This window comes from Branchiostoma lanceolatum, chromosome 10 (assembly GCF_035083965.1).
Source record: "Branchiostoma lanceolatum isolate klBraLanc5 chromosome 10, klBraLanc5.hap2, whole genome shotgun sequence".
Taxonomy (NCBI): domain Eukaryota; kingdom Metazoa; phylum Chordata; class Leptocardii; order Amphioxiformes; family Branchiostomatidae; genus Branchiostoma; species Branchiostoma lanceolatum.
The window spans coordinates 17856956-17878466 of record NC_089731.1 but is presented as its reverse complement, the minus strand read 5'-3'; positions in this window follow the sequence as shown (position 1 = coordinate 17878466).

Sequence of the window (21511 nt, the reverse complement as noted above, 5' to 3'; positions counted from 1 at the left end):
TCCAACACTGAGTAACGCCACTGGTATCGCAACAATTAAGAGAGTCATCAAGAAGAGCGTATACAATTGCAGGAACCAAAAGAAAACAAGGTAAATGTATTTCTGTCTGTCAATATATTAATCGAAGGTTGTACTCGGTTAGTGTCTTTGGTATGCGCGACTGTCTATCTTATTATTTTATTCTTTATTATGTAATGCTGCGGTCCCAACCAATTTGAACTAGTGCAGTCAGATTTGCAAAAGTTATGTGTGACAGGCCGTTCAGTGTAATATAACCAGCTGCTGCCGCGCCGCGTGCCTGCGAAGCTGATGTGTCACGCCGAAGGGTGATTATACCGGCTATACAGATACAGAATTGCTTACCTCCTCGCACGATTAGCAGGGTTCAGCAGCCCTTCAACAAATCATTTGTGAACATATAAATGAACATTACATTACTGTGTTTATTGTGTGTGTTCATTAAGGCTCGAGAAAGCCATGGGGACGTACAGAAAGCGACGTACTGACAAGCAGCCCGAGCGACGCGGGACCGGCTAGGCCTTGGTTGTCGAGGCCGCCTCTGACAAGCAGACCGAGCGACCCGGCACCGGCTCGGCCTTGGTTGTCGAGGCCACCTCTGACGAGCAGACCAAGCGACGCGGGACCGGCTCGGCCTTGGTTGTCGAGGCCGCCTCTGACGAGCGGACCGAGCGACCGGCTCGGTCTTGGTTGCCGAGGCCGCCGATGCACAGCCCGAGCGACGTGGGACCGGCTCGGTCTTGGTGCCGAGGCCGCCTCTGACGAGCAGCCCGAGCGAACCGAGGCCGCACTATTTCAATCTGGGTATGATTTTTTAGCCCCTTTTCATTGAATGGCTTTCATTGAATATCGGCAGCAAAGTTTCATTATAATGATCTATTTTGCATTAAGACCAAGGTCATCATATTTTCCGAGGTGGGAAAAGACACTGCTCAGTAGATATAGTTGAAGTATAGAATAACTTTTCAGTTTTTTTTTCAAATTTACTATCACTAGTTTAGTTACTACACTCAATGAATTTAGCCCATGTTGGACATGAAGAAGATTGTCATTATACAGGTCTGTCTGCATTAAACCACCCGTACCAGTTATATTCAAAAGCAACAGCTTGAAATAGCGTTCATAGATACAGGACAAAGTTTGATTTTTCACGTGTATTTCCCCATGTATTAATATTACAGACAAACAGTGCAGCTGACCATAGGGGACGTTCACGTTGCTCACGGCATCATCCTGCTAGACCCGTATCCTGGTGAGTAGATCGCCCAAACTTTTTCCAACCTTTAGCCTTTAGGACGAGTTACGTCTACATAAATATTAGTCACCCAGTAACTAGAAGAATGAAACTAACACATTTCATCAGTAATGTAAAATGTTTACCTAACCTAGAGACACATATTTGAGTTTTACGCAATCAATTTTTCAGGACATGTTATACAGACATAACGCGTTATTTCGGTACCGTAGTAAATAATGCCTGGTTGTAAGTTTTGTTAGCCCGGACTACATGATATCTCAAGTTAAAACACCCAATTGAATTTCAGACACCGCTGACCAAGAGACCACCGTCGTGGAAGTCAGCCTCACGGAAATCGCCAAGACCGCAGAGGCTGACACATTCGCCCATGAGTACGTGTCCACCTGGAGCAAAGACGGCGGCAGGTTTCTGAAGGATTGCAGGGTAGGCTTGCTTTCTTCGATCATATTTCTAGAATAATGACACTCCCAATAATTACACGTTATAGTTCTTGAAAGAAGAGATTCGAAATTAGTGACTGTTTTCCAACTGACTAACCCTAACAATAAAACAAACTGTAATATGATTTATCATTTCATTTATCTAATGCAATTTTGGGGTCGGCATTACAGGCGGGAGAGCGCCTGACATGGGAGAGTTGAAGAAAAACGAGCCGAGGAAACGAGGGAGACAGCCAAAGCCTGTCCGCCCCACCAAGTCTGCACGACGGGGCCCCTCGCCTACACGTCGGCCCGCCGCCAAAACTACACGTCGGCCCGCCGCCAAAACTACACGTCTTCCCGCCGCCAAGCCTGCGCGTCGTTCCGCCGCCAAGACTGCTCTTCCCGCCGCCAAGACTGCTCTTCCCGCCGCCGCCAAGCCTGCTCTTCCAGCCGCCAAGATTGCTCTTCCAGCCGCCAAGATTGCTCTTCCCGCACCGCTCCTGAAGAAATGCTACAGGACGGGCAAGTAGAAATATCCTTCCTGCAATACATTGGAAATTCAAAGTATGCTCCTCCAAAAAAGCCCCGGGTGGAGAAAAACGGAAACGCACTACGTGGTTGCCGTTGACTTCCCGGCCAACAAATCTAAAGGGGGGACGTACTGCGTGGATGGTCGGGCGGCACTGTTGAAACATCGCGAGCTGTATATAATGATGTATGGATTGTAGATCATCTGAAAATAGTTGTGTTATCCCTGTGTAGTTAGTTTTATAATCCGTGCTTTTTTTATTCTATCAAACTCCTTATGTTATTATGGAAACGTTCCACACTTTCAATTTAAGTGCGATATTGACAAATTAATTTCTATAATGCATTTGAAAATACAATATTAAACAATCCATCTCAACTTATATTTCCAACATCACAAAGTGTACGTGAAGAATGCAATTTCTCCTTTACAGTCTGTATGATATAATATGTAAAATATGAAAGGACAAAAGAACTGTTTGAGCATTAGTTCAAATGTGCCCATTGATGTGCTGAATTTCTTTACATTGTTTGTCATTTTAGTTGACCGATGTCCTTAAACTTAAAGGGGACCATTGTTGGAAATAGTTGTATCATGTTAAGTATGTTTATATCAATGCTTTGATTCGTTTTTGTCGGCAACACTAAATACTTGAATATAATGGAATAAAACAATGTATATATACTTTAACGAATAGGTCCCGTTGCATTTCTATGTACCAACACTCAGCTTATTGATTGTTAGAAAATGCAGGTGAATTTTCAAGTCTTTTGACAAGCTCTAGTTTTAACCACAGACACGTTGGTCCGCAAGGCACTCCAGATGCTGCCAGAAGTGTTCAAAGGGACAGCTGCTCCACCATCACCACAGCAGCGGAGAAATGCTGTTGTGGTGCTCATTCATTCCCTAGACTTTCAATGGAATGCCATGCCATGCAATGTTTTTAACTGTTAACTGAACTGTACAGCTGACTTGTGAATTTGATAGGGCAGCAATTTGTGGTAACTTGTCATAAAAATGTGTGAGCCAAGCATGAAAGGTAGAATTGAAGGGCCTTTAGTGTAAACTATGGCAGTTATTTTGGTTGTACCATATTATCCATAAAGAATTGCTAATATGCTGGTTAAACCTTGAGTCTAATGTCAACTCTATGTAAGTCATGAATATGTTTCCAACCAACTGTCATACAATGCCTTCTTTCAACAATTTAAAGAGCTTTATCTGTTCCTTATCACCAGGACGGTGATACAGTCGAGGATTGAAGGGCATTTAGTGTAAACTATGGCAGTTATTTTGGTTGTACCATATTATCCATAAAGAATTGCTAATATGCTGGTTAAACCTTTTGTCTAATGTCAACTCCATATAAGTCATGAATATGTTTTTAACCAACTGTCATACAATGCCTTCTTTCAACAATTTAAAGAGCTTTATCTGTTCCTTATCACCAGGACGGTGCTACAGTCGAGGAGGAGATTGACCTCTGCTCCCCCAAAAAGAGACCGTCATTCCTGGTGGTGAAGACCGAAAAGGCCCACGACAAGTTGTACGTTGTGATCCAGGGGCAGCCTATAACCCATTGTTCAACTGTGTTGGCGGCCTTCCTGACCATGGTCGGGGCACTGCACACGTTCCAGCTGCCCCACCCTCCCTGTATTGCCCCGGCCATGGTCTTCATTGAACGTCATGTTGTGAAAGACCAGAACATGAATCCGAGCTATCCGACTGACCTTACCAAGGCCATCAAAAAAAACGTTTGACCAATACCTGGCCTTTAAGAACACCATTGGGCCTGGAAAGTGATAAAATGGATTGAAGTCGATCAAGGCCATGAAGGATATCGGTCAAAACAAACATAGTAGGATAGCATTGTAGGATAGCATATATGTTATATTTCTGGGTCCTGTTGTAGCATTGCATGGTAGCAGATAACTAAAACAATGCAGTAAATATGCATGTTTTTCTAGTCATTTGATAACTAATATAAGATAAAATAAACTGAAATAAAGAAACCCATCTTACATTTCATATTGATTTGAAATACAATTATCTGAAAAGTAAAGTTGACACAGTAAGTAACAGTCGGGTTTAGAACGGCGATCTTCCCGACAGCCTTCATGAGTGCTTATAATGTTCTATGTATCTCGCTAGAGGCCAACTTCGAAGTTTGAACAAAAGAAAGCGCTGCAGGAAGAACCGCAGCTTCTGACAGATTCCTACAAGAATCCATCAAGTATCGCCCCTGGCAGCTCAGATTCTGAAGTATGGAGAATCCAGAACAGAGAAGCAAGAACAGCCACAGAAATGTTAAACAATTGGACAAATGTTGACTCTAAGAAGTTCATCTTAACATTGTGTACTCTACTTTTGGCTGTGGTAACTGCTGGAGATACTTCGGTTCCCTGTAGTGCTGGTAATGAAGTACTGTTTGCTGTATATCACAAGCTATGCTCAGGTGAGGGCTTCCACAGTGTGTGGAACAATCTCATGTCTAGTCTAGGGTAGGGAAGATTCCATGTCCCCCCTTACATCCATTCATTACAAGGGACTTTTTTGAGGGCCTGTTGAAAAAGAAGCACATTGTGGATGTCCCACTTTCAAGCGGTAATTGTAATAATGATGACACTAGTATCAGTGCTGCTGAAGAGCAAGTGCTGAGGTGTGTTGCAGGGTATATCCCACATGTACTATAAGAAGTTCAACAATAAGATTAACGAACTCTTTGTATCAGTTTTGGCCAAATGGTACCAAACACTCAGATACATCTTTTCTGTTACAGTAGTACACAGAAGGATGGGTAAATACTGTCAGTCGTGGGGGTCTCTTTAATTTAACTGACCAAGGGTACCTTTTCTTTCTTGTTAATCATCATAAAGATTTAATCAAAAGCTGTCTGATTATACAACATTCCTAGCAAAGAGACATACATCCAGCAGGTTATTTTGACATGTAGAATGTTGCAACCAACCACTGAAATCAAAGTTGTCAGAATATCTGTCCATTGCAGGCAAGTCTGCCACAGGGACGGCAGATAAAGAAGGAGAGGTAAACCCATAAAAAAAACGGCTGTCTACAGGAAGCCGGATATTCAAGAGGCCGTTGTCTCTATGCCCAAAGCCCTCATAGCAGACATGGAGGACTCGTATGAGAAGCCTGACAACGAATGCCTTCCATGTCCTTCAGTCGCTGTGAGCCCAGAATTTAATGGGCAAACATCCTTCAATACGATAAGGTCATTAACCATGATTCTATATTAATATATAGATGACATCATGAAATAGGAATGATATAAGAATTCAAGGGAAAAGGTGAAAACGTTACTAAATATTTCTCTAAGAACATTTTGTCTTTGTCCTAGTTTGTGATTGACCCTATTTGTTCGTTTGGGAATCGGAATTAATGTAAGTTTAAACAGTTTTCAGTACGAACAGGTCAGCAACAACGCAAAAGAGTAACGTTACAGACTTCTGGCACAACTAAGCAAGAGATGCTAGGAAAAACCCTTCATAGTTTCGGCTTTGAGGGCAATGCTATTGTGACGAAAGAGAGAAGGGCAACAGATGTCATGTTCAAACCTCTGAGGGGATTGGCAGGGATCGGAGTGACATGAACAGGGTACTGTCAAAATATGCTGAGACTCCTTGTGGGGCAAAGTTGGATGCAAAAACATTTATCAGCAATGTGCAAATGAGACACGGTGAGCTAACCTGATGTCCAATGTACTGTAGTGTGTTAATCTTCAAACTGTTTGTGAAATTTTGTATTAGGTACAAACTGTTTAACATTTATGATGACGCTCTCAAATTTGTTTCAGGAAAATAAAACCCGCTTAGTCTGTTAATGAAGATAGAGGGGAACAAGTCTAAGTTACAGGTCCTGGACAAAGTAATCAAATGATTGAACAAGGAGTAAAGGAGACATGATGATGTACAAGTTTTGGTATATAGAAGTATCAGTTGTAGGACTACATTATCACTATTTCATCACTTTTCTTGAAAGGAAATGGATAAACTCCCACCACTAAGGGAAATGAGACTTGAGTTCAAAAGGATGAATCACCGGTTCACAGCCCTCCAGCAACAAGGAATCAGTCTGGAGGTAAGTGGCAGAAGATGCTCCTTATTGGGGTGGCAAGTACACTGTATCTTTTAAGGTAAGTTTCTTCATTACTTTCGACAACATGTCACACTTTTGTTTTTGGACCACATGGATCGACATACGAAGTAAGCAGTCCATGTGACCATGTTCCCCTTTATGACATCCTTATAACCTTGGACAACAGGGGTGTACTTTGCCATATCCACATTGTAGAATGGTCCAGCGGCAGAGTTATAGACACATACATCTGGAATAATTAATCAGTATTCTTTCTGATGTGCAGGACGAGCCAAGGCGCGAATGGGCGTTTTCCCTGCATAATGCCGAGATGGCTGGGCTTCTGCCAGCCACAGGACAGGCCAGGACCCCACCGACCTCCAAGGACAGGACACCCACCGACCCCCCAGGACAGCTTCCTGCCTCAGACCAGGACGCCCACCAATCCCACCAACCCAGGACGTGAACGTCCATCTGACGAGAGGGAGCTGATGGACATGTCGGGTTTATCCGACACCTTTTTCAAGTTGGTGATAGATGGTGCCGGTGAGGGTGAAGACGAGCCTGGCACGCCGCCCCCTGGTGATGAAAGTAGTGAGGAGAGTGACAACCCACCTACCACTACTCGAAGTGGAACCAGGACCCAGCGGGGGCGAGCCAGGGGAAGACGGTGACACGTCCCTACGCTGTCAAATGAGGAACAAAGGGAGCGAATAACCCGGATGAGAGCAAAGAGGAAGAAGGATTTGAAGGTAATGCTGGTGTAAAGAACATGTCCCTTGCTCCTTTCACGACTTCATAACATTTGGTTCAAATCAATTTTCTTCTATATTTCTTTTTTCTCTCAAGGACCAGGACACACTGTCTGATGAAGACAGAGAGGATATCAAGTGGCTTGAACCTGGGTCACCACCCCCAGGCCCTGTACGAGGTGGTGAAGCAACCACGACTACTGGAGGACATCGCACACCTCACGGTATTCTAACACACCGGTAATATATCCTACATTCCACATCCATGTTCTTTAGTTTCTTACTGTTTCTTACTGACTATACCAGTGGTGGTATTTCATGTGCACTATAAGTTATTGATGTATCCATAACTAGTCAATAAAGACACAGACAAAGCTGAACTTTTAAACCACATGTTTGTTGATGTGAACAAGGACTGGAAGCATCCAGACAGGGCCAAGAAGCTCCCGATGTAAACATCCAAACCGCTAGGAATAACGGGACCATTGAGCACAAGGCACAGACCAGCGTGCGATATGAGGAGGCACAGTCAACGGCGAGGACCTAGCTGCCCTGAAAAGCCTTGAGCCCGTCGATTCTCAGCGTTGTTGAGGTTCCCAGTCCTGATGTCAATAAAGCATGGGCTCTGGAACATTTGAACAGCTGTACCCATAAGTGTCATTCACCGTAAATGCGTGCTAATGGAAATTTCAAAAGAAGGAAAGCAAAAATGGTAGAACATGACTAAAGGCTGTTTTAGCAACATTTACAACGGGACGATTTATCTTCAGGGTCCAATCCTGACATCGATATTGGAAATCTAGCTCGTTAACACCGATTAGCGAAGGGTGTCAATTTCTGGACTAAATGGACATGAGGCGGTGTTACTACCAGTCTAAGCTGCTGACACCTGCGCAGATGGTCATTCCAGTCAGCACTGCTGACAGCGAGAGGTCATTCAGTACACTCAAGATGCGGCTCCGCAGAAGACGGAAGACCTCTGTGCTCAACCATCTGCTGACCATCAGCATAGATGGTCCACACGTGGACGACTTTGACTTCGACAGTGCGGTTACCAAGTAGGGGGGGGGGTGCGAAACCGCAGGATAAGCTCTTAGTGTGGGCTACACAGGCTGATAGCAGTGTGAAAGGAGTGTAGATATTTTATGATCTTTTTAAACTAATATTTTTTGTGAACAGATTTTTGTTGTTACACATTGTGTGCTTAACTGATTAGTATACAGTATGATGTCAAAACATAGCCAGGACCATGTTGCATTCAACTTGTAGATAGACAGTACCATAGGTAGTAGTGTGACAGGAATGTAAACTTCTGTTCATCTTTTATAATCTTTTTATATTTTTGGTGAACAGATTTTTGTTGTTACACATTGTGTGCTTAACTGACTAGTTTACAGTATGATGTCAAAAGATAGCCAGGACCATGTTGCATTCAACTTGTAGATAGACAGTACCGTAGGTAGTAGTATGACAGGAATGTAAACTTCTGTTCATCTTTTATTATCTTTTTAAACTAATATTTTGTGTATTTATTTCAAAGGTCAGATTTTTGTTGTTGCACATGTAAAAATCTATGTCAAAATATTCAGGACCATGTTGTATTCGAATTGCTGTTGTTGCACATTGAGAACTTCAAGTAAATATAATATCTGTATAAAAGAGGAACATACTTTGCAGCTGGACTTGACCATGTTGCATCCAGATTGTTGTTTAATTGTGTAGAATTTTCCAACAATAATTTTATTGAAAAACTTAAATCATACTCAGGGCAATCACGTGTAAAACATCTTTATCCTCAACTGTATACTTGTTTAAAGTTCTGAGATCCTTATCATTTGTGTGCAATTATTGAAACTGACCATAATAAATTTTATTTTGAACTTGGAACGATAGACTGAAGTTGAAGATTTTCCTTGTCTCTTCTTGGGCTGTAATTTTTAAGCTAACTCCCAGGAAATGGCCTCCATTTGTCTTTGAAAGTGGCAAAAGGCAAGAGCTTCCACCCCAGGTGGAAAGGAATGCCTGAAACCCATAGAGGCGACGTTGGAGACAATCCTTGGGAAGATGACAAGAAAAGAAAAAGATGACATCATGGACAAGACCAAGGAGGAGCAGCGAAGGTGGCTACACAGCAAGGTCGCCCAGGTTGTAGATATGTTTGTCATAAATACTGATATTGCCAACATGATGGACATCTACAACGGGGTGAGCCAGGCGTCACAGCCCCGGCAAAGGGAAGAGCTCAGCTGCAAGGAGCCTGAGTGCCATCGGAAGTTTGTTTACCCCAAGAGCAGGCTGACTCATGAGCAGAAATGCCATGAGTTAGACTTTGGGGAGACTCCTGACAGCCACAAGGAAGAGCCCACTGCTAAGTCTTCCCCTCGTGACTACAAGAAAGAACACACTGAGGCAAGACCTAGCTTTGGACTCTTCCTTGAGAACTTGCAGGATGTCGTCAAAGAGGGGGACGGTGAGAGATTGAAAAGACTATATAGAGTTGCTTTGCTCTTCTACAAAGCATATGGACATACCCAGTACGCAAACAGCACATTACTTTTGCATGTCCAACTCAACGCTGTGCTATCACCAGCAAAAGCCCAAAGTCTTAAGTGGAACAGATTTTTCAACGGGAAGGGTGGGAAGGGAAAAAACATCCCCTTGCACTTGCACTTGGAACATTTGAACAATTTCCTAAAGTCGTTCTTGAAAGGTATGGGTCCAAATCTCACAGAAGCGAGTGCTGATAGAGTGAGTAAGTCTCTGGGACCACTCAGAAAGATTTTAGACGATGTAGGCAAAGAGCTGAGAGTTTCCAGCCTCTCTGGATACCATCACAGTGCCTCAGAAACTCAAGACATTCTGGCACTAGTGGAGGTTATCAGGGAGGCAGACCTCTTCAACTTCACTGCTGGCCGGGCATTTGGTGCCTTCCCAAACTTGGACAGAAATCTACTAGCCCGCATTAAGTATGCTGACTTGTGGGAGTGGATCAAGGCCAGATTAAAGCTTTGGAATAATAAATACTAGTACCTGTAATGCTTGGGTCACATTTCCCAGCCGGGACCCGGCCGGGCTGATTGCTGAAACGAAAAATTAAAATGTATATCAATAAATATGCACCAGCTTTGCTCTTAAATAATTTTGGTACGTATTTTAAAAATGGCCTCCGTCGGTCAGTCAATGTATATACAAATATGACACTGACCATGGGATGACAGTGATGAAGACGTGAGTTGTGAGGCCCAAATCATCAAGCTGAAAGGGTCGACCTTTGAAAAGCGTTACCAGGATGTGCTGACAGAGGTCCAGAATGACAGTCCTGGCCCAGGCCGAGGAGCAAAGAAGGCAATGGAGAAGACAAACATCGACAACATTGCTACGGATGTGGACAACGTTGCTGCGTTAAACATTAGTACTCGGACAAGTTGAAGCAAATGGACGGAAGCACACAGACAGACTCTATAAGTGTCGCTATGTCATAGACACTAACGAACCAGATGTCTCCGATCTTCCATTTCCCATTCTATACAAGTCTGTGCAAGGCAGCTGCACAGTCACAGAGACCCACCATTCAGAAAGATGCCAGCACCAGTACCGCAAGGCTGTACAGAGGGCCACAGGTATTGACAGACACTGACCGCTAAACGTACTACTCGGACCGATCTGGTGTTTGCACCAGTCTTGTTGATGGGTTTGGGAAAGTGAAAAAACTACCGTAGCATCAAAGGTCATGTACCACAAAATAGTGCAGCAACGGGGGAGCCCAGTCAGTCGCCAGTTGATGGCCGGCGCAAACCCAGAGAGGGGGAGGAGCTGTTATTCCGTGTGAGGTTTATGTGTATCTTAGCCCCATACTCTTCAACTTATATTTAAAGGATCTTCCAAACATTTTATATTTAAACATAGGTCTTCACGTGTCATTGCAATACAATGGCAATGTTGTATTCTATAAACAAGGCTGATGTAACAACCTCCCTTGGCTGTTTTACACAAATCCTAAAGCTCACGTGAAATGTTTGCAATCTTGTCTGGGAAAATCCGACCTGTGATCACGTATATAAAACATATGGTCCATTGCCAAAATCAAACTTAAGGGATCTTGTTGTTGCGAATTAAAATAGTCTGTTTCTTCCCTTGCCTCATTCATCGATACTTCGTGTGATCCTATATGTATACGTCTTCGCCAGAAATTGAAGCTTTGAACTCCCTCGGAGATCCGTTTTCGGCATAACTTAATACCGCCATGTGCGACAAAAGTGTAAAACTTCTGTAAGCACTTGGGTACTAAAGAATGAATTTTTGATTGTCATGCTTAAAATTCATAATTTGTGTATATAATATCTTATTAATTGTATTACGACTTAACACTTAACTCAGTACTTTACCGACTGTGTGTTAAATGTAATGATTATGTTTCCCCCGGGGTTAGCTCTTAGAAATAGCTTTAGCTAGTCGGCCAACCCTGACATGTAAATACAATGTACATGCTGAACCAACAAATGAAATTAATAGATTGAATGATTAGAGGCGTAACCTTGTATTTTGTATCTTCGGAAGTGATCTAGATACTTCGCACTTCGTAGTCAAATTACACCTTATTAATGCATTGTGCAGAGTTACGATTCTGATTCACACTTTAAGTGTTATTTGTTGATGGGAGAAGGCAAATAAATGCTAGCTGATTCGTGACGAAGGCGGTGACTATCCTATTTCTGTGTCGACGTCACGGGTACATAGAAAAGAGCTGAACTTCTTTTCGGAACTTGTGAAGAAGAGAAAGGGTTTTTTTAAAATATTTTTGTCGCAAATTTTTTTGAGGCGTTGCATGTTGGTACATGTTTGGTGATGTTCAGACATATTTGCATGATGAAAATAAAGACAAAAATTAGATAGTCACATGGTTGTTTCATTTTGTACCGGAATTTTGACGATATTAGTATCATTCTAAGTTAAGTTGAGTGTTGGATTTGTGGCCGAAGAACCAGCTAGTAAGTCAGTTCGAGACCTGAGTCATATTGTAACAGTTAATTTAAAAGTGATTTCAATGGATACAACAGAGAAAGTCACAGTAAAATCAAAAGACGAACTACAAAAATATGATGTTACAGTAGGGGACGACACAAGAGCGATTCGCCTCTCCGTGTGGGGGTTGCATTGGTGGAGTTGGGACGTAAGTTATGCTAACGGCGGCAAGGTAAAACTGTATGGAGGTAGAAGATTCTCAACTACAACTCCGGAATCAGTTGTAAAGGAAGAAGGTCATTTTCACACCCCTGATGGTCTTCAAGAGCTCGATTACAGGAAGATGAACAATCATAGAAACACAATAAAACAGGTATTATAAGTGTAATTTCCTCCCTGCAATAGAGAGATTGGCAGGACTGAGGCAAAGTTTCTATGTTGTTCATATTGCAAGAACAAAGGAGGAAATGGTCGTGAAAGTTGTTCTTGATGATGGTGATGGGAAACACGTACATTTGACGAGTTCCAAAAATTGTATCTTGCATCGTTGGCTCAGATACAATTGAGATGTAAAATGAACAAATTGAAAAAAAAACGTTAGTAAGGGGAAATATATGGCCCATTCAGCAACACAGTGAAACCCAAGCTGTAAAACAGACTTTGGACCACAAAGACTAGGTGACCAACATGAAGATTTAGATGACACAAAAACTACAATGGTAGCAGAACAAATATGTGTTTGGCTGGGTCGTTACCTAGACATATTAAGATCTATGCCAAAATAACGTTATTTTACCTTCACAGATTCATCATAAGGAGAAATCGATACACCATTCGATGATACAAAACTGGGCATAAGCCAGTCCTTCCTGGTGTGAAGTCTTAATGTGTTATGTCTGTACATGTAGGAGACTTCTATTTGACGTCGACAGTCAATGTAGAAAGAACTGAGAGAGTATAATCAAAATTCCATCATTTATGTATCTAACAATATCCATCGACTGTATACTGCATGGGGCCTTGGTCATGCCAAGCTGATGTCAGGTCTTAAAAAATATTATGTTTCTCACTAAGAAAGAGCGATGGGCTCTACTTGACTTAACCAGCATTCCACAACTGCAAGAAAAGTCGTAAGTGTACGGACACACATAACTGACCAATGTCACAGTGAGGAAGAGAAAAAGACATTGTCAGAAGCAGTTACCGGTTAAACGATTGTGAGAGTAACCAAAATCTTCAATGTTGATTATGACAAGTCACATAAGGTAGTGAAAGGCATGAAGTGGAAACCCACACGTCTTTCTCAGCTGCAAGTCCCGTCATATAGTGCTACAGAACAGGTATCACACATATGGAGTTTGATACACGGGGTCGACACCAAGCTCGAAGAATGTTGGGCACACATCTCAAAGTTTGGAAGTGTAGAGAATCAAATGACGTCAGATTTTGAAGAACTGTGGGCCAGAAAAAAAAAACTCGTTTCAACCCTTATTAGTCTAGTTGAACTCTACAGGGAACAGTTGGAATACCTTGCCAAGCACGAAAAGAGTGGTTTTCAGCTGTCACTACAGCATAAGTCAAAACTGGCAGGAGAGATGAAAACCCTTGAAAGTATTGTCAGTGTTGGTGTCAGGTAAGGACAAGTCACAGATGTCCCTGAATCCTTCTTCACTGAAATCACGCAAGACCTTTCTGACAAATGCCACTTGATTCACTTGATGTTGTGGACGCTAGTAGTAACGGATGAAGGGTCGAAAAACAAGCTGAAGACCAACAGTGTGAAAATGAAGAGTGCGGCTCATGCCTTGTGTGGATTATTAGACCTGCGCAGTTGTAGAGCTAGAAATGATGTCACCCTACTGTTCGGCCTCGTGGCGATATCATACGGAGCAGGTAAACAGTTTGTATCACTGTTACAACACCTTGGGCTGTCTGAAAGCTGGGACACTAATGTCGTTCATGGGGAAGCGTCTTGACAACTTTCAGAGTGTAGTCAACAGCAAATTTGGTGACAACGGACCTGTGATGTTCGGGTGCGACAACATCAACATTTTCAGGGCAGTGAGACACCTCAGAGTCATGAAGGGCAAGCCCAGAATGTGGAACTTCACTGTTAGAATGGCTCTGAAGCCAAAATAAACCTGGAAGGCATACAGGAACTGTTTTGTGCAAAAGAAACTGCAGAGATGCCACCGAAAGCAGTGGAAGACCTGTCAGCTGATGTCTTCCACATCCGGAATTGGCCACAATATTGGAGGAAGCCCAGGACAGCTTCTATCTCGACTTTCTAGACACAGGCCTTAACACATTGCCAAAGGACACAAAACAGAACGCCAACAAATCCTCAGCAGAACAGAAAGCCTGGTTGTCTGCACAACAACTTGAGAGCTTAAACACACAAAAATAACACAGAAGCCAACAAAACCGGTGAACTGTAGACTATCTGACATCACCATACTTCCCCTGTCGACAGAAAACGAAGCAACTTTAACTGGAACTGCCATTATCAATGAGGAGTTTGCAAAGGAATTCAACATTCCTGTTGAAAGATGTAATACCCAGTACTTGTCATTTGACAAAAACAATCCCCAATTTGACATATCAGCTGCAAGAAAGAGGTTCGAATTCCAAGAAAGCATAAAACAGCACAGGATTGATCAAGCTGCCCTGCTCCACACAATTACAAGTGATCCCTGGGAGGAGGCAGAAGAAGACATGACTTTAGATGTAGCAAACATGCAAGATGACACCGAAGGGCCTGTTCATGCGCGGCACCTGAGCTCATTCAGAAAAAAAGTGGAAGGAGGCAGATAAAAATATGAAAACTGTGTCCACTATGGAACAGAAGCTAGGAACAGCAGAGAGGGCTGGGAATGTAGCAGACATTATTGCGTTTGAAAAATATGTTTTTGAGTAAAAAAAAAGTTGGTGTACATGTACAGTAGAAGATCACCTAGGTCACGGTATTGTACACACGGTAGTGGAATCAGGGAATGTGAACCTTTTGCGAAATCTTGTAGCTGCAGGGGTTGATGTTGATTCCGAGGAAGGTTGTGGCGCTACTCCACTATGCCTTGCCGTCAAAAAACACGACAATGAAATGGTTAAGTGTTTGCTAGAGACACAGGCAGTCCCGTGTGGATGGAGTGACCTTTTTGCATTTCCCTTCCCCAATAGCCCTTGCCAGGAGAATGGGACACAATGACACAATGGATATTCTAGAACGGTCACGTGCCTCCTCGGTAGAAGATGTGAACTTGTACATACAATTTGTAAATGAAAATGAACCAGGGATTAGTGATGATGTAGATAACCTGTTGGCTTTGATTGGACATGAACAAGTTGAAGTGTACAAATTCCACAGGAAAAATGCACCTAATGTAAATGTAAACCATATTCTATTTCCAATGTAAGGCAGTATTGGTTTGTCCCTGGGGTGCTTTGCACACACCCTAAACCTGTAACTACGGAAGGTAATGGCCATTCCTGCTGTACAGAACATGGTGGGAATAATGCGGCCAGCTAGTACCTACTTCAAGAACTCCTACATGGGCAAGATCGTCTTCAAGGAGAAGCAAGTAGCGCTGGATCGCCCTCGCCACAGTTTGTTACTAGTACTGGATTGTAAAACCAGATGGAATTTAGCTCCTATGTCATGGTGTCCAGATTCCTGGCACAGAATCCTGCAGTTGTCGCCTCCACCTTGGACGACAGGATCAAGACAAATCACAACTTCAAGAAGTTGCAGAGATGTCAAGATGAGGACATCACCAGGATGGAAGGATTTGCACGAGTGATGCTCTTACCGTTCCAGATAACAGAAGCCATGTCAGCAGAGCGTCGTCCTACATCTGGCCAAGTCCTCCCCATGCTCGAGAAGCTTAGGAAGCAGCTCTGCACAGACGATGATGATACAGCGTTCACAAAGAAGATCAAGAAAGTCATCTGGGACGACTTGCAAAATCGTTATCAAGATCTAGAGGTCAGGAACGTCTTCGAGGATGCAAGTGCTCTCGATCCGAGGTTCAAAAGCATGGCAACCGAAGACGTCTAGGAGAGACTGTCAGATGCGATCTAGGCTGCGACTGAGAAGGAAGTGCAGATCAAGAAAGAGCCAGAGGAGGTAGTCAACTAGGAGGGTCCGTCACAGGAGAGTGACTTACAGGAGAGCGTGGAAAAGGACACCACTCCGGCAAAGCGAAGGAAGCTGTCCGCCATGCAAGAGCTTTTCAAGGATGAGGACGAGGTTGTCATAACCAACATGGAACCAGCCTTGCCTGTGCGAGTCCGCATAGAGAGAGAGATGGAGAAGTACAAGAGGCTACCAAAACTTCTCTCAACGGATGATATTGTAGCCTTCTGGAGGAGCAAGCAGGACGAGTTGCCCCTGTTGACCAAGCATGCCAACAAGTACCTCATTGTTCCAGGTACAAGTGTCCCCAGCAAGCGGGTGTTCAGCACTGTCGGGGACATTGTTAAGGCAGAGAGAGCATCCCTGGACCCAAAGAACGTGAACAGGTTGCTGTTCTTAAAGAAGAACACATAGTACAGTGTACATTATGTGTCAAGACTCAAGGTGACACTAGTACCATGGAGTCGTAGACTGTTGAGGGATTCTAAAGACTCTTAGAAGTTAGAAATATTAGTATACATAAATAGCTATACGTATTGCATACTGATGATAGATTTGTTTAACTCTAGCACCGAAAAGTCCCAGATTGTTGACTGTTGATGGAACAAGTACAATGCAGGCATGGAGTCATGGATTGTAGAGGCAGACTAGAGACTCTTAGAAGTTAGAAATACCTGTGTTAGAATAAAAAATTAAAAGGATACATACATATGTAGATTTGTCTAGCAGTTACTACCACTGAAAAGTCCCATATTGTTGACTGTTGATGGAACAAGTACCATGGAGACATGGAGTCGTGGACTTAGAAGAAGACTAGAGACTTTTAGAGATTTTATATCGTTTTGTCTAGAAACTAGATTGTAGACTACATTCTAAATGTAGAGAAGAATGGCACAAGTTGTGTCTGTACTCCTGTACAATTAAACATTCTTTTGTTATCAGTTCAAACATGCTTCTTTCCTTGTTTAAGATCGACCATATTTTAAAGTAGTAGTTCAGGTACAGATTCAGGTCCGGACCTGTACCTGAACTCGTGTGCCCGTACCTGAATTTTTTTTTTAGGTACACAGCTCTACTGTACAGTTAAAACTACGGTAAACGTCGAAAAGAACAGAAATGTCATCCAGTCCCCGCAAAGGCAAACACTTCTAGAAACGTTAACGTTACTACCAATCATCGATCTAGAATAACCGAATAACGAAATTACAGTAGTAATATGCCACAATGGCTAACTTTAGAGAACGAAAGAAGGGTTAAATAGCCATAAACCGCCGTCGCGGGTATTAGGGGTGTCAGTTTTCTAACAATACGCTAAGCTATCTGATTGGATGAGCTTGTCTACGTAGAACCTCACGTAATCTCTCGCCTTGGAGTGTGAAAGGAATGTGAGAGCTGTGCACACGGCTTCGTGTAGTGGGAATTTCTGTCATAAACGTCCTTCTACTGATACCGCAGCAAAGTTACAGGCCAAGATTTCACGGAAGAGTGTCGCAACAAGTGGAGGCTGTGTACAATGGACCGGGGCAAGGTGCTGGCGAGGGTACGGGCGAGTCAAGGTCACGGAAGCAGATGTAGGAGATGGAGTGGTCAGTCTTCACAGATTGGCCTACTTCCTGAATTCGGACCTTCCCTTCCTCCAAAAACACAAGCACGTTAGCCATCTCTACAATGATAAGCTATGTGTGAATGTAGCATATCTCTCCTACGAGGAGAACGTTGTGAACCAACAGAGGAAGAACTGCTTCGAACATGATAGATGTACAGGGCATCGAGGATATCCCAAGTGCCTCACAAAGCGATAAATCTGAACTGTGACCCCCCCCCCCCCAGTAAAACAAACATTTCCCACAACAACAACAACAACAGCAATAAAACAATCAAAATACAATGGACTTATTTCATTTTTCATAAACAGGCCCTGACATAGGAGAGGACGGGATGAAAGGAATCGTCCGCTCTCTTGACGTATGGTACGGTGCCAAGAACATATTGAATTAGATTGTGGCAGCAACTATTAATATGTCATTATTTTCACTCACATACAGTAGCAATGGCATGCATGATCGGCTTTTCAGAAGCAATACTGCATCCTTTTATTTGCTTCTATTTGTGTCCTGTGGTACAAGAGTAAGCAGACGTGCAGCTACATGACTGTTGTATTGAAAGAAGCGGAATGGATTTTTACTAAGAGTGACTGTTCAAAGAGACAGATCGAGAAGTGGGGAGGTGACGTAGCGGCAGAGTCAATCAACATCTGAGCTGACACGGACGTTCAGACGCGCGAGGTGGTTAAATACAGCTCACTAGTTTCTGTGTGTCTGCTTACATATCTAGTTACAGGTTTGATCAATATGCCTTTTTTATGTCATACAAAGAAAAAGTTATGTATTCTGATCAAGTGTTTTTTGGACATATGTGTGCTTTTTAAAGAAAATCATTTTCATGTGTGGCTTTGTTCTAGGCTGACATCTCAACTGGAAAGTTTCCAGAACCATATATTTATGTACGCTTCGGAGAGGTTTGCCTTCAGCCGGGAAGTGTACGGGGCACGCTGTCTGTTGGCAGCCATTGATTTTAAAGCTGCACTATGTAACATTTTGGCGCAAAAATTGAAAATATTCTTGTGAACAAATCCTTATACAAATGACATGGACAACCACTTTTCAGCATATTTCCATCATTAATTCGTCTATTTCTGGCATGTATGGTGTTTTTAACTGTACAAAAACAAGCTGCAAAACCACCTCAACCTAAAGCCTAAAGTTTGTAAACAAGCAACTTCCTGCACACTGGCAGGACCCCTGGATAGGCTAATTACTTAGCGACACTTTAGTGGATCTAGATAACAGCTGATGTTATGAAGATTATCTTCTTCAAAAAGAGGATAAAATATGTTAGCCAAGTTTTTCCCGTTCAAAACTGCTAGAACTCTGATAAGGAGGTTTGGCAGAGACTGTGGTGAACTATAATCAGGCACCCCACTGGGCAGTTGGGGTGATCGCCTGTGTGGCCACACTGCCCCAACTGCCAACTGGCTTTGAAAGTTCAGTTTTTAAACTGGTTTATATGGTGCAATGATGTTGAAACATTCCTTCCTGAATACTGGTATGTCATTCTACAATGTTTATTCAACATACTGTGTAAAGAAATGGTAGAAAAATTGACTTTCTGTATTGACCAAATCTTACACAGTGCAGCTTTAACAAGGACAAGTCATGGCAAGGAGGAAACGCGATGGGGAAATGAGGTATGAGGGTGTGTTTTATATCCTAGTCTAACTTTTATTTGCACTGTAACACTTGCCTCTATCTATAGTCCCACGTACATACTACGAGTATTCCTTAAAAAAGTCGATTGTAGACTTACATTATTGTCGATTTCAATAAGCAGATGCTGTTCATGTTTGTGTAGACATCAATTATCTATTAGTTATTTCAATCGGTTTTCGAACTCTCTTTGAACTGGAGTTGAAGGTAACTGAACTCTACTGTTCCTACTTTATACCTTTAGGGCCCATCGGTCCTCCCAGAAGAAGTCTGACAGATGGACGTACTACAATGTGAAGGTGCCAAAGGATTACAGCTACATTCCAACTCCAAGGCAGGATTGTAACTGAGAGAATTGAGTCAGGCAGAGGCATGAGCCGAAAGCAGCCGATGTCTGAGAAGGACCCAAATAAGTTTCTTATTCTTGGTCCAGTATTTTAGTATTTTGGTGTATCCTTAACTCGTTAAAAAGACACGCTTTTGTTTTTCAGACTGGACTAGCTGTCCTTACTTTTTATGTAGTTTATTGTTCATCATGTATATTTGTGTTTATCTGTATCTGTATATTTTCTTGAATAAAAACAAAAAAAGAGGCTGGGGCCACTGCCAATCCACCCTCCACCACCAACCGCTGTGCTTGTCGAGCAGCACAGGTCCAGGATAGTATTGGAATAAATAATGTGTAAAAAGCATATTTATGTCATGAGCTGGGATAACATTCAATATGGGTGTTCCAAACCGAATTATAATAGGCTTCCATAGAATATCTAGAATGCATTTTGATTATTTTAGTTTTCGAGTTAACTTTGTATTTCATCTGTCAGATGTTTTAAATATGCATGTGAGTATATATGTGGTTTGTAATACCTTGCAACCTATGTGGCAGAGACTGTAATTCTCGTTCAGAACTGTTTAACCGTAGCCGGATTGAAGTTGTAGGACAGATCTCAATAGGGACTTTATTTATTGACAGTCCGTGTATATTCCCACAAGTTGACAAAGTAAATAAAAATTCATGTTGACATTCTGCTCAATACTAGGAAGTGTGGCTTAAACGATTCACAGTATGCAGTATAACTTACTATAAGACTCGTTTCAACAGCAAATGTAAAAATTGAAAAAAACTTGTATACAGTATGGCTTAAGTCAAGATTCCACCCAGCAACATGTTCAAGTATACTGGGTACAACCACTGCTACTATGAAAACTACTTCTACTACACGTTTATATTCTACTGGGGATGAATCCTGTAATAAGAGACCATGTTATAGTTCAAACAGATGTACAACATTCCCTCTACACTCTGAATTCATGCAATCAGCCATGATATGTTACAAAAATGGGCATCGTTTTTACACCAAGATACCGATGCATTCATTGAAGACATCAAAAAGCTAATAATGTGGCAAGTCTGTAACTTTAACGATAAAAGCTGCAATTTATCCCTTCATTTGGGTTTAGCGCGACTAGAATGTAGCAGCATATCTGAATGTAATAAGTAAATGGGAGGTAAGAAGAAGAACTTAAATGCGCAACGCTCTAAAACGCACCATGATTGGGTAACAGATGGAACTCTACCGGAAACTGACAAAAAACAATGACTTTGACTCCCACAAGGCTACAACAGTAATACCTTCAAGTTGGTAGACTTGAGGACCAACTGCATTTATTCCCTATGGCACATACAGTCCAAGCCTTCAGATTACCAGTCTAAATCTTTGTATAAAATTCCCTCAGACCAATTGAATATGTCTAATGCCAAAGTCTTCGTCTAATTACCAAATACTAAGCACCCTTGAGCAATCGGTTTTCATGTCAATATCGACACATAATGACCTTAGTGTGAGACAAACACAATGTGGTGAGGTGTGTGCCTCTCCTGTATGGCCAGTGACAAACATCTGACAAGGGAAGACTGTATGCACATACTGTGGCGGTTCCCCTGGTAGTCACAGCAGATCAACTTACATGTCCACTTGAGACAAATCTTAGTACTTAAAGGAACCAAAACCTTGCCCTGGGGAAGTCGTAAAGGGAGTGCTCCTACTGTGAGCTGCCCAGCAGGTTGAGGGCTGGA